This window comes from Arachis ipaensis, chromosome B2 (genome assembly GCF_059453495.1).
Source record: "Arachis ipaensis isolate K30076 ecotype BB chromosome B2, ASM5945349v1, whole genome shotgun sequence".
Classification (NCBI taxonomy): Eukaryota; Viridiplantae; Streptophyta; class Magnoliopsida; order Fabales; family Fabaceae; genus Arachis; species Arachis ipaensis.
In genome coordinates, this window is record NC_142437.1 from 93,851,000 (window position 1) to 93,875,424 (window position 24,425).

The 24,425-nt window shown below is 31.0% G+C and overlaps 1 long non-coding RNA gene and 1 pseudogene across 3 annotated transcripts; one reads left to right on the forward strand and one right to left on the reverse strand.

Moving 5' to 3' along the window:
• Positions 1 to 10,497: 10,497 nt before the first annotated feature.
• Positions 10,498 to 11,640, reverse strand: LOC107625494 (uncharacterized). 2 transcript variants are annotated; one of them, XR_001617286.3, is made up of 4 exons: positions 11,502 to 11,640; positions 11,281 to 11,399; positions 10,919 to 11,183; positions 10,498 to 10,834 (listed from the first exon to the last, which is right to left on the reverse strand). It is a non-coding gene; the product is annotated as an uncharacterized LOC107625494 (long non-coding RNA). The 2 variants fall into 2 exon arrangements; XR_001617285.3 differs by having other exon boundaries at positions 10,919 to 11,399.
• A 406-nt stretch (positions 11,641 to 12,046) lies between these two features.
• LOC107625493 (large ribosomal subunit protein uL6c-like) lies at positions 12,047 to 14,983 on the forward strand (annotated as a pseudogene). Its single transcript, XR_015904771.1, has 3 exons — positions 12,047 to 12,219; positions 13,171 to 13,480; positions 14,285 to 14,983. The product of XR_015904771.1 is annotated as a large ribosomal subunit protein uL6c-like (transcript).
• Positions 14,984 to 24,425: the final 9,442 nt, after the last annotated feature.

Genomic DNA, 24,425 nt, shown 5'->3' on the forward strand with positions numbered 1-24,425 from the left:
ATGTCTTCTCTTGAGCTTGGCTCCTCGGGACTCCTCTCTTGCAGTGTAGTGCCGGACCTCAAAGTGATGGCATTGATTCCATCTTTGGGGTTAGGTAAAGGTTGAGAGAGAAGTGCACTAGAGTTTGAAGGTTGATTGTTAGGGGTAGAGGGTGGTTCCATACGGGATATGAGAGCTTGTAGAGTGGAGTTAAGACCGGTGATTCTAGAGTTAAGTGAATTTTGAAGGTCTTTTTGTTCTTGCATAATAGCGCGAAGCATCTCATCATTTGAAGAGGGGGGTAGGTAATTTGAGGGGCTCGTGGTTGGTTGTGTTGAGGCACTTGAGCTTGCCTTTGGTGAGGTGTCCGGTAACTTTGGCCTTGGTTCTGCTGTTGGTATGGAGGGTTTTGTTGGTACCGGTTCTGTTGATAGTTGTTGTTCCACCTTTGATTTCCACCATTGTCTCTGCCTCCTTGGTTGTAGTTGTCCCTCCATCCTTGGTTGGAATTTTCTCTCCAGCCTTGGTTGGAATTGTCGCTCCATCCTTGGTTGGATTTGTCTTGCCAACCTTGATTGTAGTTACCACCTTGGTTATAATTACCGCCTTGTTGATAGTACCGTTGATTTGGACGGTTGTAATAAGTATTGGTAGCCGCCAAGGTGTTATCTTCTTGTTAGAGTTGTGGACATTCATCAGCGTAGTGAGAATAGCAAGCACATATTCCACACACTCTCTGAGGGACCAACTGTTGACATGGTTGCTGTGGAGGAGGCTGAGGTTATTATTGATTAAGCTGGAGCTGCTTCAGTATATTGGTCATCTCTCCCAGAGTCTTGGTAAGAGCAGTGGTCTCACTACTAGAGGAAACTTCCGCAATAGCCTTGGGATGATTGTTCCTATGCCTTGCATTTCGGGTGGACTCAGCTAGATTGGTGATCAGTTGCCATGCTTCTGTCGCTGTCTTGTACTTCGTCAGAGAGCCATTACTTGCAGCATCTAAGATGGTCTTGTCTTGAGGCTTTATGCCTTGGCAGAAATAGCTAATCAACACCAACTGGTCAATCTTGTGATGGGGACATGAGTCAAGGAGATTCCTGAAGTGTTCCTGATACTCGTATAGAGTTTTTGATTCACCTTGGATGATGCAAAAAATTTTCTTCCTCAGTCTATCTGTAACCTCTGCTGGAAAGAACTTGTCCAGAAATTCCCTTCTGAGTAAATCTCAATTAGTAACAACAGCTTCCGGTTGAGTGTAGAACCACTCCCTTGCCTTTCCCTCAAGAGAAAATGGGAAGGCATATAACCAAACAGTAGTTTCATCCGCTCCATGCCGCCTAGTAGTTGAGCAAGCTGTCTGAAAATCTCTAAGGTGCTTGATAGGCTCTTGAGCAGGTAGGCCATGAAACTTAGGCAGTAGATTAATCAATGTGGTCTTCAGTTCAAAATCTGCAGCCAAATTCGGATGATGCGCTTGATATGGTTGCAGTGTAAAGTCCAGAGCTCCTGCTTCTTGAAGAGTAATCCTTATAGGCTCCGCCATAGTACCTGCTCTTAAATCGACAGAAGAAGCGTCAATAGAATCAGTAGAAGAGGGACTAGTTTCTTCTTCAAATGACAGTTCAGGCTCGACCTCAGATAAGACTGGTAAATTAATAGAACCCCCTTCACCACCCTCAGAGGCTAACCGACGCCGAGCTCACCTAATATGTGAAATAGTCTTTTCAATTTCAGGATCAAATGCGGCTAAGCTCGGATCCGGTAATGAACATGTCATTCAATGAAAGAAACATAGAGCTCATGGTAATAAAATATATTAAGAAAAATTAATAATAAAACTACTACTAATAAACAGAAAACACAACAATCAAAATAAAAATAAAATAAAAAATGCAATTATGTAAATATAAAAATATTTACACTAACCAATAATTTAGCACACTGTTGCAACTCCCCGGCAAAGGCGCCAAAAATTGATAGGTGAAAAAATGCCGGTTAAGAAATTTTAACAAAAGCAGCGTTGTGGGTACAGTCCTAACCGACGAAATTTCCACTATCAGTTTAAAAGATGTCACAATTAAGAACAACTAACTGGGAGTAGAATTCCCAAGTTGTTTCCCAAAGAGTTGACACAGCAGTGTAATTTATTGATTAGGAATTTTCTGAGAAACTTTTGAAGTTTGAGAACGGAAAAATAAATAACTAAAAATCAAAGCAATGAATGATAGCAAGATGTGTTATGTATTTGAATTAAAAGGCCTTGGCTAAGAGAAGATTAATTGGAGTTTCTATCCTTATTGACTTTCCGAAGTATAATAGTAAAAGGTTGTTGCTTCCACTCAGTTATCCTCTTGCAGTTGCGAAGGAAGGTCAAGTGGGTAATACTAACTCTGATTCACAAGTCCTAATCCCTTCCTAGGGAAGGATTAGAGTTAGTGAAAAGTGAGTTAGCCAACAATCCCCAATTACAAATTAATACTTGAGTCTTCCAACTCAAGGGGTTCCAATTAATCAACTCTCAAACCAAGTTGAAGGTTTTAAATCATAACATGAATACCATTTTTCAACAACATGAAATAAGAATAAATAAAAGACATGGTAATTAAAATAAATTAATAAAAAAAATTTGAAGCTGATAATTAATTGAAAGGAATCAAACAAGAAATGGAATTAAATGTAAAAATTGTATATTGCATTAATAAATCCCAAAATTAACAATATCCATATATGACCACGAGCAAATTAAATGGAAAACAAAAGAGTAGAGTAATAGAAAAGTAAACTATGACGATGAAGACTTCAATCGAAGGTAGAAGTAGCTCTCTCAATATCCAATCCAAAAGCATAAAACTAAAATCTAAGAACCCTAGAGGAAGTAGTGTTTTCTCTCTAAAATTCTAAAACTAAAACTAGGTGAATGTGAATGTCTGTTGAGTCTCTGCTTGTCCCATGTCTCTAGTCTGTGTTTTTGGGTCGAAAAATGGGTCCAAAATAGCCCAGAAATCGCCCCAGCATCTTTTGTAATTGCAGCACGTGACGCACATCACGCGTACGCATTGATGGATTTCTGCGCTTGTCACGCGTACGCATCGATGTACGATGCGCCAATGCACGCACACGCGTCAGCCATGCGTGCGCTTCGATCTTTGCTGCTCAACTCTTTAGTTTCTTGTGTTCCTTCCACTTTTGCAAGCTTCTTCTCCATCCTCTAAGCCATTCCTAGCCTATATAGCCTGAAAACACTTAATACACAGATCACGGCGTCGAATGGTATAAAGGAAAATTAAAAATAGACAATTTAAAGGCTTAGGAAGCAAGTTTTCAATCATGGAACAAAATTAGGAAGGATTTGTAAAACCATGCAGTTTGTATGAATAAGTGTGCGAAGAACTGATAAAAACCACTCAATTTAGCACAAGATAAACGATAAAATAGTAGTTTATCAAGCGGCAGTTCCGTCTGCGCTTCCTTCAGACAGCGGCAGTTCCGTCTGCACTTCCTTCATACAGCGACAGTTTCATCTATGCTTCCTTCCGGCAGTTCCGTTTGCACCCGTTCTATTAGTTTATACATTTTTTTTATTTCGTTTTTTAAAATAAGTTTCAAATTCAAGTTGTCACTTGAATTTAAGAGGGATGTCAGAATATATTTGGATCAAATTAGCATTCATTAGAATTATTTAGTATATCTAGATATCTATTATAAAATATTACGTCTTTATTATTATGATTCTCTTAACATTTATAAATATTTTTTTATATTATATCATTTCAGACAACTCAATAATATACAATGCTTTCTCCAATTTAGTATCTTATTTCTAACAATATTTGTTATTAACTTTTCTAGTTAAGAAACTTTACTTGTAAGTTTTAATTCATAAACTATCAACGTAGGAATTTGTTTAATATACTAATGTTCGATATATATGAAGTTGAAAATGTTATTTTAACATAATAAGAATAAAAATTAATATTTATACACATTTTCTTTAAGAGTTTATTTTAAAGTATCAACATAATATATGCTTCACAAGTTTGTTTGATTTTTTGAAAAAAATTAACAATAAATAAATCTTTTTATATTGGGCCAAAAAGTAAAAGTAGCGCCATGTGATTAAAAAGAAAAAAAAAATAGGAGTTTTTCAAAAAGAAAAAGGACAAGCGCGAGCGTTTTCATTAAAATTTAGTAAGTATTTAATTAATAAAAAAAATATAATTTTATATTATTAAATATAATTGTATATTATTAAAAATATTAATAATAATAAATTATTAGTTATAAATTATAAAATATACTAATTTTTAACATTATTGTTTTAAAAAAATTTACTATTAACCAGACAACGCCTACACTATTTCATATGAAAACAGTTATGTGTATTTATTTATAAGAATAGCACACTAAAATAAAAATATAGAGATATAAAATTATATTTGATAAATAAAATAATGTGTCTAAAAATATTATATCTATAGATAATGAATTAGTATATTTTGTGTTAACAAAAAAAATACAAAAATATTAATAAAAAATAGAATTTATTTTTTATTTTTTTCACTATTTTTATTAATTTTTTATAATTATATCTTTTATTATTATATTTTTTTCAAATTTTTTAAAATAAAAAATAAAAATAAAAATAAATTAAATTTTATAATTTATTTTATTTTATTATGAAATAAAATATAAAAATATTAAATTTATCTTTATCTTTTATATCTTATTTTTAATATTTTGTCAAATTCTATTTTCAAAAATAAACGATAAACGCAGTCTTAAATAGGGGTGTGCATGGCCCGGCTTAACCCGAAGACCCGGTCCGATTCCGAACACTTTAGGAGCTATTTTGGTGTGATTTCACCGGGTTTAGGGCCGAGTAAGGGTCTCAAAAATAGACTCGGTCATTATTTCGGATCGGGTCCGAGCCATGGCTCGGGTCACCCGAAGTCGGCTCGGTGACCCGGTCATCATACACAATTAATATTTTGTGTTATTAGTGATGGATGATGGCTATTCTTATGTGAAATTTAAGTATTGTAAACCTTAATATTGTGTTATTAGTTATTATAAGACTATAAGTTAATGTTTTATATTTAAAATGCATAAGATTTTAGACTAATATATAATATTGTGTTATTTGTATTGAATTAAATATTTGGTGTTATTAGACAATATTAGTATTGATTATGGTTATGCCTTAATTTTAGAGAAGAGTTGGTTATTGTTATATTTTTCTAAGTGAATTTTACCATGTCAAATAATGGTTGGAATCTTGGAAATTTGGATATTTTCACATGCTAGCTTATAAGAAGGTATCAAAGTAATGTAATGTTAACGGCCCGATTTTCACCCGATTTTTACCCAGTATAATCGTGGCCCGAAAGTGTATAAGTTTCATCGGGTCTAAGGCCGAATTCGGGTCTAATAAATAGACACGGTATATATTTCGGGTCAGGTCTGAATCACATCAAACCCGGTTTTACCCATCCCATACACACCCCTAGTCTTAAAGGACCTAAAGATACTTTTTCCACCTTAAAATTATGAGTTAATACTCAGAGTGGTCCCTGAACTTGCACTCGACACTCAAAGTGGTCCTTAACCTTGCACTAGCCTCAATATTATCCCCGAATTTAACACAAGTGTTTCACGGTCGTCCCTGAAGCATTTTCCGGTGACGGAAAGATGACTTGGACTTACGAATGCCACGCTGGAAGCCAGGCTGGACTCCCAAAACGACGTCGTTTTTTAATTTGGCGCCTAAATTGCATTGAAACGTCGTCGGTTAGTGTTTGGAGAAGGGATTTAACATGCAGTGACAACTTCTCTCTCAAGCCAACACAGTCTCTTCCTCTTCTCCTTATTTTCTTCAATGGCACCAGTTTGAGAGGGATTTTCGCTGGCCTTCTCTCTCAACGAAATCAAGCATATTGTGATTATCTTGTCTCTATCGCACACGTAGTGGTCTGACGGGAAGCACTTTGATTGTTAGAGGTAAGCAAAATAGAAGGATAAACACAATAGCTACCATCTACTCCTCTGTTTTTGTTGATCATGACTTTTTGTACATTGTTAAGTCGTTATATATTCATTCGCTCATCGTTTTGTTATATGGTTTTTCTGAAAATTTTTGTTAGGGTTTTCTGCATATGTTGATGTTGCGTATTTTTTTTGTTATTATTTTTTGCTGTAATGATGGTAGCTATGGTTGTAATGTGCTGAAAATAGAAGAATGTAGGTTGTTTATGTATGCTGTTTATGTGTGTTCATGGAGGGTTAGGGACTGGTGTTATTGTGCTTTCCTGGTTGATGGCAATCTTGATGATCATTTGTTATTTTTTTTTTCAGATGGGTCTCATAACTATTGTGTGTCACCATAGGGGATCCTTTGTGAGGAGTGAAGAGGGTGTTGTGTCATACACCAGGGACCATATTTCAGAGATTCCGAAGGTTGACACTGATAGGCTAGATGTCTTTTTCATCAGGAATTACTACAAAGAACTTGGGTATGATAAGGCGGAACACTGTTGGTGGCTGGTTCCAAAGAGACCATTAGAGACTGGCCTAAGGAAACTTAATTCTGATGCTGAGCTGCTGGAGATGTGCTTCCTTGCTGAAAGCAACTATGGAGAGGTGCATGTGTACTATGAACATGGGGTATCTATTCCAACATACTTGGAAGAACCACCATTCAGAAAGGACAAGGAGGAGGTGGTGGTTGAAGTCCCTACCCAACCAGTTTTGCTGAGAACAGGACCAAGCTCCAAGGCCATTCCTCCAGACTCAGTTCCAACCCCCATTTATCAACCGTCCGAGTACTACCAAACCCACCCAGGAGGCAACCTCTACGAAAAATACCCCTGCCCCACCCATGGACCATACTGAAGTACCAGCTGCAACCACCAAATCAACCCCAACCCTCAAATCCACCATTCCGACCCCAATTTCTATGGCTGCTACCCCCTGCCCCACCCAACCAAAATATGGGTCATACTCAAGAACCATCTGCAACCACAAAATCAACACCAATTCCCAAAAGTACTCCAACACTGGTGCCTAAGCCAAAACAGGGTAAGATTTTCCAACCGAAAGTGCCAAAGGTCATGTGGCGAGGCAAACAACTAAGGGTAAGGGAAAGCTAGTTGATACGGTTGTGTTATCAGAATCAGACTGTTCGGACAGTTATGAAAGTGCGGAGGATAGTGCTTACAAGCCCGGAGCTGAGGAAAGTTCGAGTGATGAAGAGGTCACCAATACAATACTGCAAGGTAAAAGGAAAGAGGTAAACAGGAAGCACCCTAAAAAAGTTAAGGAGAGTAATTTGCAGAAGGAGATACTAGAACCTGATAATGGATTAGTACCTGAGGATGATTCCGGTGAAGATGATGAGTTCTTTTCTGGACAACCGGGAGACCATAGTCCTGATATTGGGGGTTATGATGCTCATGATGAATATCATGATGAGTCAGATGGGGCAAATTCTTGGCATTCCAAAGAAATGAGGACATCCCCCAACTCAGAGGATGAATTTGCTGAAGTTCAGGCTGACGACGCATTTCCTGTTTTCAGAGAAGGAACAAGGTTCGGGGAAATCCGATTAGAGGTTGGGATGAAATTCAACACGAAGATGGATTTTAAGGAGGCTGTGAGGGAGTGTTGCATCAGGAAGGTAGGATAGTTAGATTCAAGAAAAATGATAAAGTACGATGCAGGACTTTATGTAAGGTTGAGGACTGTCCATGGGTTATCTATGCCTCTATAGATAGTGAGAGTGTTTGCTGGCAAGTTAAAACCTTCAATGATGATCATACCTGCCCAAGGGAGATAAAAAACAGATTAGCTAACAGAGGGTGGTTAGCTAGCAAGTTGGTCAAGAAGCTTAGGAAATTTCCGAATCTGAAGCACTCTGAAGCTTTAACATACTTTAAAAGTAAATATGACTTGGAGTTGAACAAATCCTCCCTGACAAGAGCACTCGGAGATGCAAGGCACATTGTGTATGGTGATGCTGCTGCACAATATGGGATGGTGAGAGATTATGGTGAGACTCTCCTAAAGTGCAACCCTGGTTCTACTGTGTGCATCGCCACAATTCCTCATCCAAACCACTCAGAAGAGTCCACTTTTGACAAGATGTACATTTGTCTCGATGGATGCATGAAGGGGTTTAAGGCAGGATGCAGACCTCTAATTGGGCTTGACGGAGCATTCCTGAAAACCAGATTTGGTGGACAAATATTGGCAGCCATTGGACAAGACGCCAACAATCATATTTACGTAATTGCATATGCCATTGTACCAGTGGAGAACACAGATAATTGGAGGTGGTTCCTTGAGCTGCTGCATGATGATCTAGGGAGCTACACCCAAAATGGATGCTGTTTCGTTTTGGACATGCAAAAGGTAACGACGAATTTGTTATTTACTAGTTATCGCTTTCATGATTCTGATTCCAATACCACTGGTTTGTTTCAGACATTGTTGCTGTCATGTTTTGCTTTCATGATTCTGTTTCAATATGCTTGTATTAATATAATGGGATAGGAGTAGAACTGACTATCTAGTCGGGACTAGTTTAATGTCACTTATGTATGTGTAGGGACTAATTTTATATCAGTTATGTATATGTAGGGACTAAGTTTATGTCACTTATGTAAGTTAAGGGACCAGGTTGGGTCCCGATATTATAAGTTAATAATTTCTGTGGTTTCCTGCAGGGACTAATCACAGCTGTCCAGGAGGTATTCCCTGGTGTCCACCACAGATTTTGTGTTTGGCACTTGTGGAGAAACTTCAATAAGCAGTGGAAAGACAACAAACTTAGAGGATTACTGTGGGAGTGTGCAAGATCTACCACTCAAGAGGGATTCAATGAGGGGATGATGAAAATTCAGAGAGCTAAGAAGGAAGTCTGGGAGTACCTTGCCAAATGGCGAAGAGATGCATGGAGTCGGGCCTTCTTCCTTACCCAATCAAAATGTGACAACATATGTAACAATGCTTGCGAAGTATTCAATGCAAGAATCAAGGAAGCAAGGGCTAAACCAATTATCACACTACTCGAAGAAGTTAGAATGTATATCATGAGGACAATAGCCCGAAACAAAATGAAATTCAAGAACCATGTTGGGTTACTACCCCCTGTTCAACGTAGCCACTTGGAAAAGATCAGGAATGCTTCAAAGAATTGGCTGCCAATGTGGTCCGGAGATGCGGACTATGAACAATTCGAGGTACATGGGTGGCCGACAAACATGGTAGTGGACTTGGGAAAGGCAATATGCACCTGTGGACTTTGGCAACTAAGTGGTATTACTTTAATTGTCATTACCTTTCCAATAATTATTCTGATATTGTAATTGTTTTTTCTTAATTTATTGTGGATTGCATACTGGAATTGGAGTTGATTACTTAGTAACTTGGATGCATATAATTGATTTGAATCAGGGATAACCTGTGTCCATGCTTGTGCTGCAATGGCTAGGGCAGGCAGGCAGCCCGAAGACTTCTGTCATAGATGGTTGACAATGGATGCATACAATGATACCTATGCATTCCATATCAATCCTATTCCTGGCCAGAAACTATGGGAGAAGTCTCTTCACAATAAACCACAAGCACCCAAATTTAAGAAGATGCCAGGGGCACCCAAGAAGAAAAGAAGAAAGGGAGTTGATGAAGGCCCGGTTGGAGACAAGAAGTAGAAGATCACCAAGATAAAGAGGGTATATAAAGAGGGTTCATGCCATCATTGTGGTGGCAAGGGTCACGACAAGAGAAATTGTGCTAAGAAGAAGGCTGACGACGAGGCTGCAGCTGTGGCAGCTGCTGCAGCTGCTGCTGCTAGTGAAGCTAATATAGGAAATCAGCAACAATCTCTCCCTGCTGCACCTGAAGTCCCAGATGAGGGCAATGCTACTGAGATTGAGGTTGGCATGAGTCAACCAATGGTGTCAGAAAATGAAAATGAAGCATCCCACCAAGTAAATCAGCCCCAGGCAAGGCCACCAAAGCTCCCTCAAAAAAGAAGACAACCTCCACCACCTGCAACAGCTTCGATTCCTCTAGCAGCAACCCGTGCTCCTCCTCCAACTGTTTCAAATGCTCCTCCAGCAGCCACTGTTCCAATTTCAAATACTCCACCTCCGACAAGTGCTTCTATCGATCCAATGGTTGGTGCATCAGCAGCTACAGCTTCAAGGTTGCGTAACGCCATGAGTTTTGTTCCAACTCCGGAGTTCAAACCACCAAGAAAATTCAACAAATGAACACTTTGCTATTTTTCTGTTAAGATATTTTGCTTTTAAACATTGAACTTTATGGTTTCTGATTTCCATGGTAGTTAAATGCTCTATGTTGTCTTTTGATCGTGTATGTATTTTGGATTATGGTAGTTAAATACTCTATGTTGTCTTTTGATCGTGTCTAGTTTGACACAGACAACTTTGGAAAACAATTAACCATGTGGGAATGTTATTGTTGAATGTTTCAAATTCTATTACACTTCCTTAGCTACTTAAAATAGAATTACACAAATCTATTCATTTCTTCATTTCTTCATCATAAGGTACAGCAATTACAACTTTTGTTTTACACAATATTCAATTGTAAATCACTGCTTCCATACTACACAAACAACAATTACAATTACTGTAACAACAACCAACAACAAACAAAATGCTAGTTTTAGAGCCTTAACTTCACACTCCAACTTTCTAAGTTTCCAAGCAAATTTCATTCTCCACTCCTCCATTTCAAAGCCATAATTACCTCTGTCACTTTCTTCTTCTTCATCAGCCAATTTGTCAGCCCACATAAAGAGACCACACTACCTCTTACCAATACTCTGCAACTACATTTCATGCCCATGGAGAAGAAATGTTACAAATTTAATAAGCAACGACGCTAGGTATATTCATTAACAAAAATCACTTACATTGTAGTTAGGACAACCATAAAATGGTCTCCCTGGATTCGCCTCTGTTCCTGACCACTTTAGGACGGGTCGGCTACCACACCCACACCTATCTAGAACTCGTTCCTGACTACTTCTGGTGGTTCTCCTCCCACAGCTTTTCTCTGAACGTCGGTTACTGGAGCTACTAATATGGTTGCTGCCTCCACCCATCATGACCCACTCCACTCAACTCAAGCTCAACGGTGTCAGAGAAGACGAAGGAGAGCAGAGAAGAAGAAACAGTCTGGTTTCTCGTGATAAATTAGAGATTAGGGTTATAAATGATTTCAGGGACTAAATTGAGTTAAATAAAGATAACTGCTACATCAGATAACCGTTACCTATCCAAGGTGGCCCCTCTCCATACACGTCAGCGTGCTGTTAAGGAATATTCCTCGAAAAATGCTTTAGAGACGAATGTGAAACACTAGTGTTAAATTCGGGGATAATATTGAGGTCACTACAAGGTCAGAAACCACTATGAGGTTTAACTCTAAAATTATCCATGATTCAATCACAATATCACAATTCACAGCAATTAAGTTTAGAGAGCATTAATTACCACAGCTAAAAGAGTGGGATGTACCAATGAAATATTTTGCAAATCAAAAGAATTCAACGGACAGGAACAAGGCAAAGAGGAAAATCAGGATTGCAGATATCAAAACGCAGATCAGGCTTGGTTTCGATGCGGGTTATAAATGGGAAATTGCAACTGCAGTTACAAGCACCAGATCTTCTACAACACTGAGGAGTGAACTCGGTGGCGGCGGACACAGGCGGCGTTTCTGAGCAGAACAGGTTTAAGCGAGCCGGATTGTGTTGAGACGCGGTGAGGAGAAGCTTCTTCGCCATTACCGCGTGATCCCAAAGCAGCAGTGATACTGAAAATGAGCTGTTGACTTTGGAGGTCTGATCGGAACTCGCAGTCTTCATCTCCTTCTACTTCAGTTTCTCGTCGGCAGTCCATAATCACCGGCGATAATGAAGCATGCAGCAGAGGATGAAGCGATTTGGAGTCCGGGTAGAAGGTGGGTTGGGTGTGGGTTTCGGGTAGGCTAGAAGGGCATAGCCCAAAGACCAAAAAGAAGAAAAACGGAACCCATTCTGATTCTTTTCTTCGTTTGGAAGATGTAATTACTAAACTACCCTTCATTGATAGCCAGATAAGTAGCTAGCTACTTGGATACGGCTTTTTACTTTGTTGGTGGAAGAAGCAGCAGCAGAAGCTTCTGAGTTCTAACAATGGCTTCCTCGGTTACCTCTTCTCTTCAAATCAGGTAAAAAAATTTTACTTTTGTCTCTAAATATTACTATTCCTTGTTTCTGTTACGCAAATTCAGTTCCTCTTCAAGCAAATAATAATTCACTGTTGTTCAATAATGCTGATTATATGGTTTGAAATGTTGAATTACAATGAACTCAAAACCCATCCATTATGGAAATTCAGCTTCCCTTATCATGGGAGCACACAAACTCCCAAACTTTGACGCTGCCCTATTTTTCTGAACTCTCTCTGATTGCTTCAGCATGTGAATGTGGTTTTTCTTTTACTTCTTGTACAAGCTTGGGTCAACTAATTATGTTCATACTCGGGGGAATTTGTGGGTTTTGAGTAAACTGAGTCTGGTTGTCAAGATGACCATAATTTTAGATAATGACGTGATAATTCATGTTATTGGATGTCAAGGAATGAAAGATGCATTCTGGGTATTCGGTGAAATGCTTGTGAGGAGAAGGGAAGCATTGAGGAATGTTTATACATTTCTGAAATGTTTTTCATAGTGCTAGAGCTACATGTGAAAGCTTGAAGAGGACTTCCACACGAAGTCTTCTAAAAAGTTCTACATGGTTAATAGATTCTTCTTGTTATCGTTAAAAAGGGCAGGGAGGATTGGGTATTATTCTTATTATTGTTAGTTATTGTTATTGTTATTGGGTGTTATTGTTATTGTTATTTAATGTGAAGCGTCTTGTCTTCTAGTAGGACATTGCGATTTACCTCCGTTTGAAATTACATTTTGGATACTTAATTAACTTGAGCATCAAGTTAAGTTTAACCAGGCTTTGTACTTAATTTTGGATTTTCTTGGGTGTTGTTTTTTCTTGATTATTCATTTGTTGGATTCAATAGAGTGGTACAACTTATTGCATGATGGAAACCTATTAACTCAAATTAATTAATTTATAAATTTGAAAAGCCTCACTGATCATGTGCTATCCTATTTCAGCAATTTGAAGACAGTCTTTTTGGGTGAGAGAAATAAGGTCAGAGTTTCAACTCTTCCTGCTGCAAATGTTGGTTTCCGTAGGATGACTACAGAATGTAAGGAGTCACGAAATTGGGAAGCAACCAATTGAAGTGCCATCCAATGTTAAAATCAAATTAGAAGGGCAGGATATACAGGTAAAAGGTCCCCTGGGAGAACTTGGATTAACTTATCCTCGTGAAGTGATTGTTGAGAGACAGGAGTCAGGGGCCCTAAGGGTTAGAAAGGTGGTCGAAACTAGAAGGGCTAATCAAATGCATGGGCTTTTTAGGTATTTCATTTTACCGATCCCTCTTTTAATTTTTTAAGACTTGGAACATGTCATCTCTGTTTTTATCTCAATACATGCTACTTGTCGTTGTACTTATACATAATGCAGTTAAACAAAATTGTGCTACAAGATTTAATCTATTAGTAGTAAACAATACTACTTTTTTACTATATGCTATAAATTTATAAACTTTTATTCATCTGTAGATGTTAAATTCTCATTACAGGAAAACATCGATTAGGATATGTCTTTTGATTTCTAGACGCCATAGCAACTAGGATATGCTTTTCCTTTAGGTGAGTTAGAACTTTCCATTGGTAGATTTAGGAATTGGTTGCATCCTAAAGGCTTTAATTTAAATTGATGCTTACATTTTCCAGATACTATACATTGACTTTCTTATTGTTGTCAGAGAACCTTTTCATTTGTGCATATACATACTCATATATTAACTCCTGCATTCCTTCACGAATAAACGAATGAATGTTATTAGGACGCTTACAGACAACTTGGTCGTTGGAGTATCTAAAGGTTTCGAAAAGAAACTTCAACTGGTCGGTCTTTTGATTTCTAGACGCCATAGCAACTAGGATATGCTTTTCCTTTAGGTGAGTTAGAACTTTCCATTGGTAGATTTAGGAATTGGTTGCATCCTAAAGGCTTTAATTTAAATTGATGCTTACATTTTCCAGATACTATACATTGACTTTCTTATTGTTGTCAGAGAACCTTTTCATTTGTGCATATACATACTCATATATTAACTCCTGCATTCCTTCACGAATAACGAATGAATGTTATTAGGACGCTTACAGACAACTTGGTCGTTGGAGTATCTAAAGGTTTCGAAAAGAAACTTCAACTGGTCGGTGTTGGGTATCGTGCCATGGTAGAAGGAAAAGAGATAGTGCTGAATCTTGGATTCTCTCATCCTGTTAAGATGACAATTCCTGATGGCCTGAAAGTGAAAGTAGAAGAAAACACCAGAATCACCATCAGCGGATATGACAAGTCTGATATTGGCCAGTTTGCTGCTTCAATTCGTAGATGGAGACCCCCGGAACCATACAAAGGTAAGGGTATCAAATATGCTGATGAAATTATAAGGAGAAAAGAAGGAAAGGCAGGGAAGAAGAAGTAACCGTGGCTTCAGTTTTCATTTTTTCATTTATCTCATGTTGATTTTCTCATTTGTTAGTAATGAAAAATACTAAAGTTCCAAGCCAAAGAAATTCATATTGATTATCTTAAGCTAGACTCACATCTTCTCTACTTATGGTCTTTTAATCGTAGCCAAATTTATTATAATGTCAATGTAATTAGTGTGGTTACTGGTTAGGAAAAGAAAACTATGATACAAGTTTTTCTTCTGGTGAAAGGTAACGGATTTGAGTCTTGTAGTTAAAAAAAAAATATTAAAGTGTTTTTTTTTTTTTTGAAACAAAATAAGTTCAACACAGAATAGTGGAGCAATGGACTCTAATAACAAGTGCTACATAGAAATATACAACTCCTGTCAACTACCGAAAGGATCACTATCGATCCATTCTTCATAGCTCAGAAATGTCCGCTTTATTACTATGTCAACACCTGCTTCTTTATTATTGAAGATCCTCGCATTACGTTCCACCCAGACATTTCAGATCACTGTGAAAAACCCAATAAGCCACATTTTCTACTCCTGTTTTTGCTTATGCCTACCAGTCCAACTCTCAAACAGTTTCCTAATGGTACCAGGAATAGCCCAATCCTCCCCAAATCTCCTCAGCCAGTTGCACCACACCTGCCATGTGAGGTCACATAGAAGAAACAAATGTTTGACCGATTCTATCACAAAGAGTATTTATCCATTTTAGTTCCAAAAAATTTTGGACTAGACACTTTAGTTTTAATTAAAATTAATTTGTTAGACAGTTTAGTCCCCAACATTTAACTCTATATGTAGCATTGATCCTTGGCCTACTTGACTCCATCAATTCCTAACGAAACTGGCCTACAAAATATGTTAAGCTGCCATGTCAGATGTTAAGCGTGACGTGTACGAAGGAGACAAATTAGTCCATGGGTAAGTAACAATCAATTTAGTTCCCAAATATTAATTGTCATGTAAATTAGTCCTCAAAATTATTCATTACAAGGATAATTACTCGTCCATAAGATTAAAATTATAATTTTAAATTATTTTTTAAAAATTAATTTAAATTATAATAATTTGATTAATAAAAAAGTAATATGTTATGCATTGTTTGATTTTTTTTAATTTAGTGTTAGTTGGATTAACTCTAAAATAGTTATTAATCGATTTTAATAATTTACTTTTTTCAATGAATCAGACATATATACTGAATGTGATCATAAATAATATAGTAATAGTCAAATCCACCAACAAATATATTGGCTATTATGACACTATAAAATAAATTAAATATAAAGGCTATTAGTACTTATAAATCCATAAAATTGCATAGTCTTTGATTCGTGCAAGGGTTTACTTATCAAATAAACTTAAAATATGAACAAAAAAATTTATAAAATGGACCTAGCATCACTTGAAAGAATCATGGAAAATAATCAACTTACCTTATCATCCATGAGAATCATTTCTATGTAAGTCGTCTTGTTCTTGTCAAATTTGGTTGGGACTTTCCATAACCTTATAATTCTTGCCGTTATTTTTCAAACTTTTTTCATTACATAATCTACCATAGGTAATACTGTTATAGAATCGTAGTTAGTAGCCCTTAGGTATGAAAAATAATAAACAGAAGAAGATCTATGTCTAAAGTATAAACTTTCTACATGATAAATAATTGTAACAATTCACTATTAATCCTTTTATATATATATATATATATATATATATATATATATATATGGTAATAATTAGCAAATATTTTCAATAGAGATGCTTGCTACAATTAGGTGAAATTTATGTCCTTATATTTTATTAACCTTTATGATTAATTCAATAGAGATACTTACTCAATATATATGTTATCGACATTAATTATATGCCAATATTTTTAGGAAAGAGCTAAAAGAGGAGATATATAAATATATATAGTATTATTGCTATATAGGAAACATACATAAATTGCTACATTTTTTTTATTATATTATACAACTTAAAATTATAGTATCATGTTATTATTAATTCTAGTTACTTGCTATAATTATATCAAATTTAATTATAACTCTAAATAAATAAAATAGATAACATTCAATATTATTTTTTTTCTTTTTTACATTCAATATTTACTGTAAATATAAGAAGTAAAATAACTAATGAAAAAATATGAGCAGAAAATAAAATGTATTAATTAAAATTCAATTTGTTATCTAATTAATCTTGTGTCCATACGATATAACTTTACAAAAATGTTATGAATTACCTTTTTTATTCTACAAAAAAAAAACACTATATGTAGCTTTTAGTAGTACAAAAATAATTATAAGAATTAATTATTGATATTGATATTAATCACAATTGATTATTGATATCCTAATTTTCTTAAAATATATTTTACCTTTTTAAAATATAATATATGTACCGTGTATACCTTATTATTATTATTATTATTATTATTATTATTATTATTATTATTATTATTATTATTATTATCAAATTAAATAGGTCATTATTAATGTGTGCATTAACTATCTCCTAATAAAATTATTTCACTTGAATGAGAATTAGAACTATATCAATTGATATAATTAGAATGATTAAAAATATCGATGATTGATAAGTAGTTTAATAACGCATTAAATATTGATTTGATATAATTATAATAAAGATATGTTCTTAAATTAATATAATCATGCATTATTCATGAGCTAATGGTAATATAATTAGAATAAATTTATTTGAGAGAAAAAAAGAGTTCATGTGTAATTTCTAAAAATTATAATAATTTTTTTTATTTATGTATACGTATATATTAATTTTGTTATATATATATATATATATATATATATATATTACTGGTAGTTTTTCTTAATATATATACATATAATAAATTTATATACATATACATAAATAAAAAAATATATGAATTATATTTTGTTAAACTCCATCTTACCGATTATTAAAAATATTTAAATCACATATATTAATTATTTTTTGTTATAATTATTTTGTTTTATATATATGATTATTTTTTATTTAATAATTGTGTAATAATTTTTTATTTTTTATATCCATATATATTCTTCAATTCCGTCTCCATTTCATACGCATATTAATAGTTTTTTTTTCTAATAGTGATGTTTTAATTTTTTGTTTTCATTTTTTTCACGTATCTTTCCTTTTCTTTAAATAGTGATGTTTTTTTGTTTATATTTTAAGTTTATTTGATAAGTAAACCCTTGCACGAATCAAAGACAGTGCAATTTTATAAATTTATAAGTACTAATAGCCTTTATATTTAATTTATTTTATAGTGTGATAATAGCCAATATATTTGTTGGTAGATTTGACTATTACTATATTATTTATTATCATATTCAGTATATATGTTTGATTCATTGAAGAAAGTAGATTATTAAAATCGATTAATAACTATTTTAGAGTTAATCCAATTAACACTAAATTAAAAAAAATCAAACAATGCATAACATATTACTTTTTTATTAATCAAATTATTATAATTTAAATTAATTTTAAAAAAATAATTTAAAATTATAATTTCAATCTTATCACGTGTATGGCACGGGTAATTACACTTGTTACTAATCTAAAATATAAAATGAGAAAAAAAATGTGATACATATATCCAAGAAAAAAAACTTAAAAATTAGGAAAAAAATTTATATAAAAAAATATAAAAATAATATATTCAAAAAGAATAGTCGTAATATATAAATTAAGTCAACAATTTAAATTTCTCTAAAACTAATTTAATCAAATACCAATATTAGAAATAAATTACTTAAATAATATTTAATATATTCTACTCCTTAGACACATATAGATTAGAGTCATTCTCGTAACGACAACCAACTAAAACAACACCATAAGTTCGAATATTTAGAATTCGTACAAAATCAGACCATTACCTTGTTCTTTGAAAACCTTCTGTATTCCTGATAGAGTTGAATCGCAATTCCTTTTATGGAAAAAGAGTTACGAATGTGGCTTTGATGTGTTGGAGACCAAAATTCGGAAGTCACTATTTATATATGAGTGTGACACCCATTGAATTCTAAAGCCAAATAAAATAGTATCTCTGGTTTTATTCTCATTTAATTATAAATCAAAAATAATAATGACTTATTTAATTCAACATTTATGATAATAAATGAGATGACCATTATATAAGTCATTTAATATAAAATAACTTAATTTGCGATTATAATTAATATATGTATTGACCATGAATAGATTAGGAAATAATAATTTCGTAACAAAATAATCATTCAATTTGAATTATAATTAATTGATTGATAGAAATTATAATAAATTATATAATATTTAAATAATTAAACAAATCAATTAGTTGTTATAATTAATTTATTATAATAAATTGAATTTTACGAGTTAAAAGAAATAAATAAAAAAACACCATGAAAAACATGCCACGACAGTTTTATCATTAAGTGCAAAAATTTAATTTTTATATAATAGAATAGATATTTACAGATCATATTAAACACAGACTAAAAAAACATACTAAATAAAATAAAAGTATAAATGGTAAAATATAACCTAAAAAATCACTTAAATTAAAAAAGAACCTGTGATGAATTATAATAAATCTATATATGAGAAGTAAAAGTAAAATAAATAATTAAAAATAAAGTAAAAATAGCAATTAAAAAAAGTAAAAGAAGATAGAAAAGATAATGTGTGGAGTATATAAAAAATATATTGCAATAGAAGATTAATATAATTAATTAATACAAAGGATGAAAGAGAAAAATTAAAATACAATCTTATTAAAAAAATTTCAAAAAAAAATATTTTAAAGAAGAACCTATTAATCAACTTTTATAAAAATATTACAAAAAATTTAAATTATCTTTAAATAAAATAATAATACACTTAAGAATTATTAATCAAAATAAATAAAAAAATTAATATAAAATAAAATTATAGAAAAATATTGACAAAATTAAGATAAAAAATAAAAATAAAAAATTATAAATATTTTACCTGAAGTACAGAATAGAGAGGGAGAAAAGGGATATATAAAATAATAAGATAATAAATTGAATTAATTGAGTTTATTTATTTCATTGCTTTATATATTATTTATTAAATAATTTAATATTTATCTCAATCAAATTAAATAATAAATTAGTTATAATTAATTTGGTTTAATGAATAAATTTTTTTTAAAATAATTTGATATTTACTCTAACTAAATTAAATATTTGAAGTTATTATTAATGTAATTTAATGAATCAAATAAAATATTAAATGATAAAATATTTATCCTAATCAAATCAAATTACATAATTGATTAATTATAATTAATACAATTGAATGAATCAAACACATTAAATTGAAAAATAATTTAGTTAATTTGTGTCTTAATGACACATTTTAAAAATATTTATTTTTCAACAATTTTTATAAAATATTTTTTATAATATTTTAACCTATGATCTAGAGACACAATTATAATAACCCATTAAAAAGTACTTAATTAGTTAATACAAATAATTTGTGTAATTGATTTAGTTCAATAAATTAAAAAAAATAAATGTGAAAGGAAATTATAAAAACGTGTAGCCATTAAAAAACAATAAAAAAGTTCCTTTTAGTTTTTTATTTATTAATTATTAATTTATTATAATTAATTTTACAACATTTATTATACGTTATTCATCTTACAAATTAATACAATCAATTAATTGATATCAATTATCGATAATTAATTTTAATTGATATAACTCATTTCGCTATACTTTTTAAATAAATAATTAAAAATGCACGTCTCAATTCTTTGTTAAAGTAGAATAAAATAAATTACATAAATTGAGTAGATATAAATCTAAAAATTATAAAATTTAATTAACAACTCAAATAAATTAGTACCATAAAACTAAATTTAATGTCTATTTTAAAAATAATTATTGACCTTTATTTTTTTAATTATTAATAATTTAAATAAAGTAATACCCTATAACTTATTTTGTTATCTATTTTAAGTAATTACTAACATTCTATTTTTCTAATTATTTGCTTGTCTTATTTATCATTTATGCTTTCAATCAATTATATTAATAAACAAATAAACTAAATTAACTCCGGTTATACTTGGACTATTCAACAATTCAACATAATTTTTTTAATTTGGGATTAACTACTAACGATAAAAAATAAAAAATTTAGAGTAATTCAATATTATGAACATTAATTATTATTGTGAAATAATCTAAAATCATAATGCAATTTATTTTTAAAGAAATAATCAAGTATTATTGTTAATTATGAAATAACCTAAAATCATAATGCATTTTATTTTTAAAGAAACAATCATTCATTAATATCTATAAATAGAAACTATCGTCAAAATGCTTTGATTAAAAATATGAGGGGTAAATTACTATTCATTATTAATAATATATCGATTATATCGAAAAGCTAAAATATTATTTTCTACATTTACACCATTAGAAGAATTACCATCACGAGTAAAATTTTGTCAAAAAAAAAATTGCATACATAGTGAATTTAAAAAATAAATATCGTCAAGTAATTATGCTTTTTTTTAATAAATAGTAAAAAATTAAATATCATAAACTATATTCTTTTAAAAGTAACCCTTTTAAGTTGTTATGTTTGGCATGGTTTACTTGTATATAATTTAAATTGATATTATTTTTAATTATAATAATCATTTATCCTTAATAATTATTTTTAGAATTTAATAATTTATCATGCCTTACAATAATTATCTATAAAAAACATATATATCCTGAAAAAATTAGTAAATAAATTTATTCTTTTTGTCCTATTTTCACATTAAAAAATTTTTGTTCTGTCTTTTTTAATTGTTATTATGTTATTAGAATTGTTAAATAATATTAAAAAAAATTCTTTAAAAATAGAAATAGCATAGCACCTTGAATAATTAATTCAATAGAATTAAATTCAAACAAATAAGATGATTCAATCAATTATACAAATAATAGCATATTTATAAATATTAATAATAAAAATAATCTCACTAATATAAATGATCAATACAATAATTATATGAAAAAATAACTAATTACATAATTGTATAATTTTTAAGATCCTATATAATTGAATCTAATGGACAAATAAAAAATATCTATATGATAATATCCTAATATTTTAGCATATTATAAATCATATTATAAATTTATATATCATATTATAATTTTAAGTCAACTCCTTAAACACATTATAACATAAACCATCTAAAAAGATACACCAAATTAACGAATATTACATGGATCACAACATACACTCTAAATTGTCACGATATTTCAAATAAAAAGAGCATTAATACAGAGAAATCAATGAATATAACTAAAATAAAGAGTAACAAAGAGACACACACAAAAAATAATAATAAAGAGAATTAATAAAAGCATTAACATATAAACCACTAACACAAATAATGTATATATTAATTGTGAATCACAAAAAAAGACTATATATATATATATATACCACATATACAAACAATCTATATATTAATTGTGAATTACAAAAAAAAAGACAATATATATATATATATATATATATATATATATATATATATATATATAAATTGAAGTACACATGACAAAATAGAATATTACAAAATAAAATTATAGTAAGATTATTTAAAAACAACGTAAAGATGACATATCTTTTTTGTTAATCAGAAGCTAAAAGAAAAAAAAGTATGCGCCTAATAATAAGTAATTAAAAAAATTTTAAAAAAATAAAAAAATAAAATGTATAAATAAAGATAAAAAATAAAAATTAAATAAATTATAAAAAGTGTACCTTAAACACGAGAGAGGGGAAAAGAGGAAGAGAGGGAGAGAGGGGAGAAAGAGAGAAAAGAGAGCGAATGAGTAAAAAATATTTGATCTTGTATAAATAGATGGTATTGAAAAAAATAAACTAATTAAATTAATTCATATATTTCGTTATCATATTTATTATTTATTAAATAATTTGATATTTATTCCAATCAAATCAAATAATTAATATAATTAACTAAATTAATTAATTGATATAATTAATTATAATTAATCAATTCATATAAATTATAATAAATGGCGAGATTTGAATGTCTAATCAAATTAATTAATTAATATAATTAATTAATTATAATTGATTTACTTTAATGAATTAAATGAAATAAATAAGGAAACATCTCAAGAGCATGCCAGATCAGTTCCATAATTAAGTGTAAAAATCTGATTTTTATATAATATAATAGAATAAATAGAATAGATAGATAATAAAGATATTTTCTTAAATTAGTATAATTATGCATTATTCATTAAATATTAATTATAATATTGTAATATAATTATAATAAAGATATTTTTCTAAAATAAATTTACTTAGAGAAATATAAATTAGTTATTAATAACCGGTGCCATTATCATATATTTATCATATTATTATTATTATTATTATTATTATTAAAATGATTAAAAATATTTTCGATTGATAATTGATAAGTAGTTTAATAATGCATTAAATATTGATTTTATATAATTATAATAAGAATATTTTCTTAAATTAGTATAATTATGCATTATTACTTAAATGTTAATTATAGTATAATTATAATAAAGATATTTTTATAAAATAAACTTAGAAGAGAAATAGAAATATATGTCTTGAAATTTAGAAATATAAATTCTATTATATCTTCCTAAACAAACCTAAACAACTCTACACAAATAGTCCGTGCCATGTCCTGTTTTTCAAGACTTATATTTAGGAACATAAAGAATTTTAATAATAATACACGGGTAATTAAAATAGTTTATATACGGATTTTTCAAGTTATTATTATTATTATTATTATTATTATTATTATTATTATTGGATAATGAATAAAAATTAAGATTATATTAATATTTTTAAAATCAATATAATTAAAATGACTAAAAATATTTAAAATTAATGTACGTTATTAATATCATAAAATTATTTTGTGATTAGATTCAAATATTCTTATCATAATTATCACGACCGGTGTAATTATCATATCATTATCATTTATTATTATTATTATTATTATTATTATTATTATTATTATTATTATTATTATTATTATTATTATTATTATTATTATTATTATTATTATTATTAGGGTTAAGTACTGTTTTCGTCCCTAAGGTCTGGAGTGAAAATCAAATTTGTCCCTCACCTTTTTTTGTTATTAAAATCATCCCCAACGTTACAAAACGTTATAAAATCGTCCTTTTGTCCATAAATAAAATTTTTCGGACAATTTTACCCTTAAACAAAAATAAAAAAAATCCTCCCCCATTATCACGACTATCCCCTGCATCATCAATCATCAGCCAAGTAGTTCTGCATCTCCTGAATCTGCAGATTCTTCCGCTTATCATCCCACCTCTGCACCGCACTATCCCCAAGGCACCCCACCGCACTCTTCACCGCTCTCTCCGACACTACCCGTATCCTCCCTACTCCGCTCCCGAACCTGAACGTCCCTCTCAAGAATGGACACCTACATACGCTCCCACAAATACATATTATTATACGGAACCAAAACAATCAAATTCCCAAATTAAAAAGCTTATTACATGTACCTATGATGAGTTTGGAAAACTCTTGTTTAATTTTGATGATGAACAAACATTATTAAAATGTTTAATTACAAAATTATTAATTTGATCTTAATTTGCATTTGCCTAATTAATAATTTTGTTGTGCAGATCTTATATTGGGCCGAAAACAAATTTATTGTGCTAGCCCAATTTACACTCA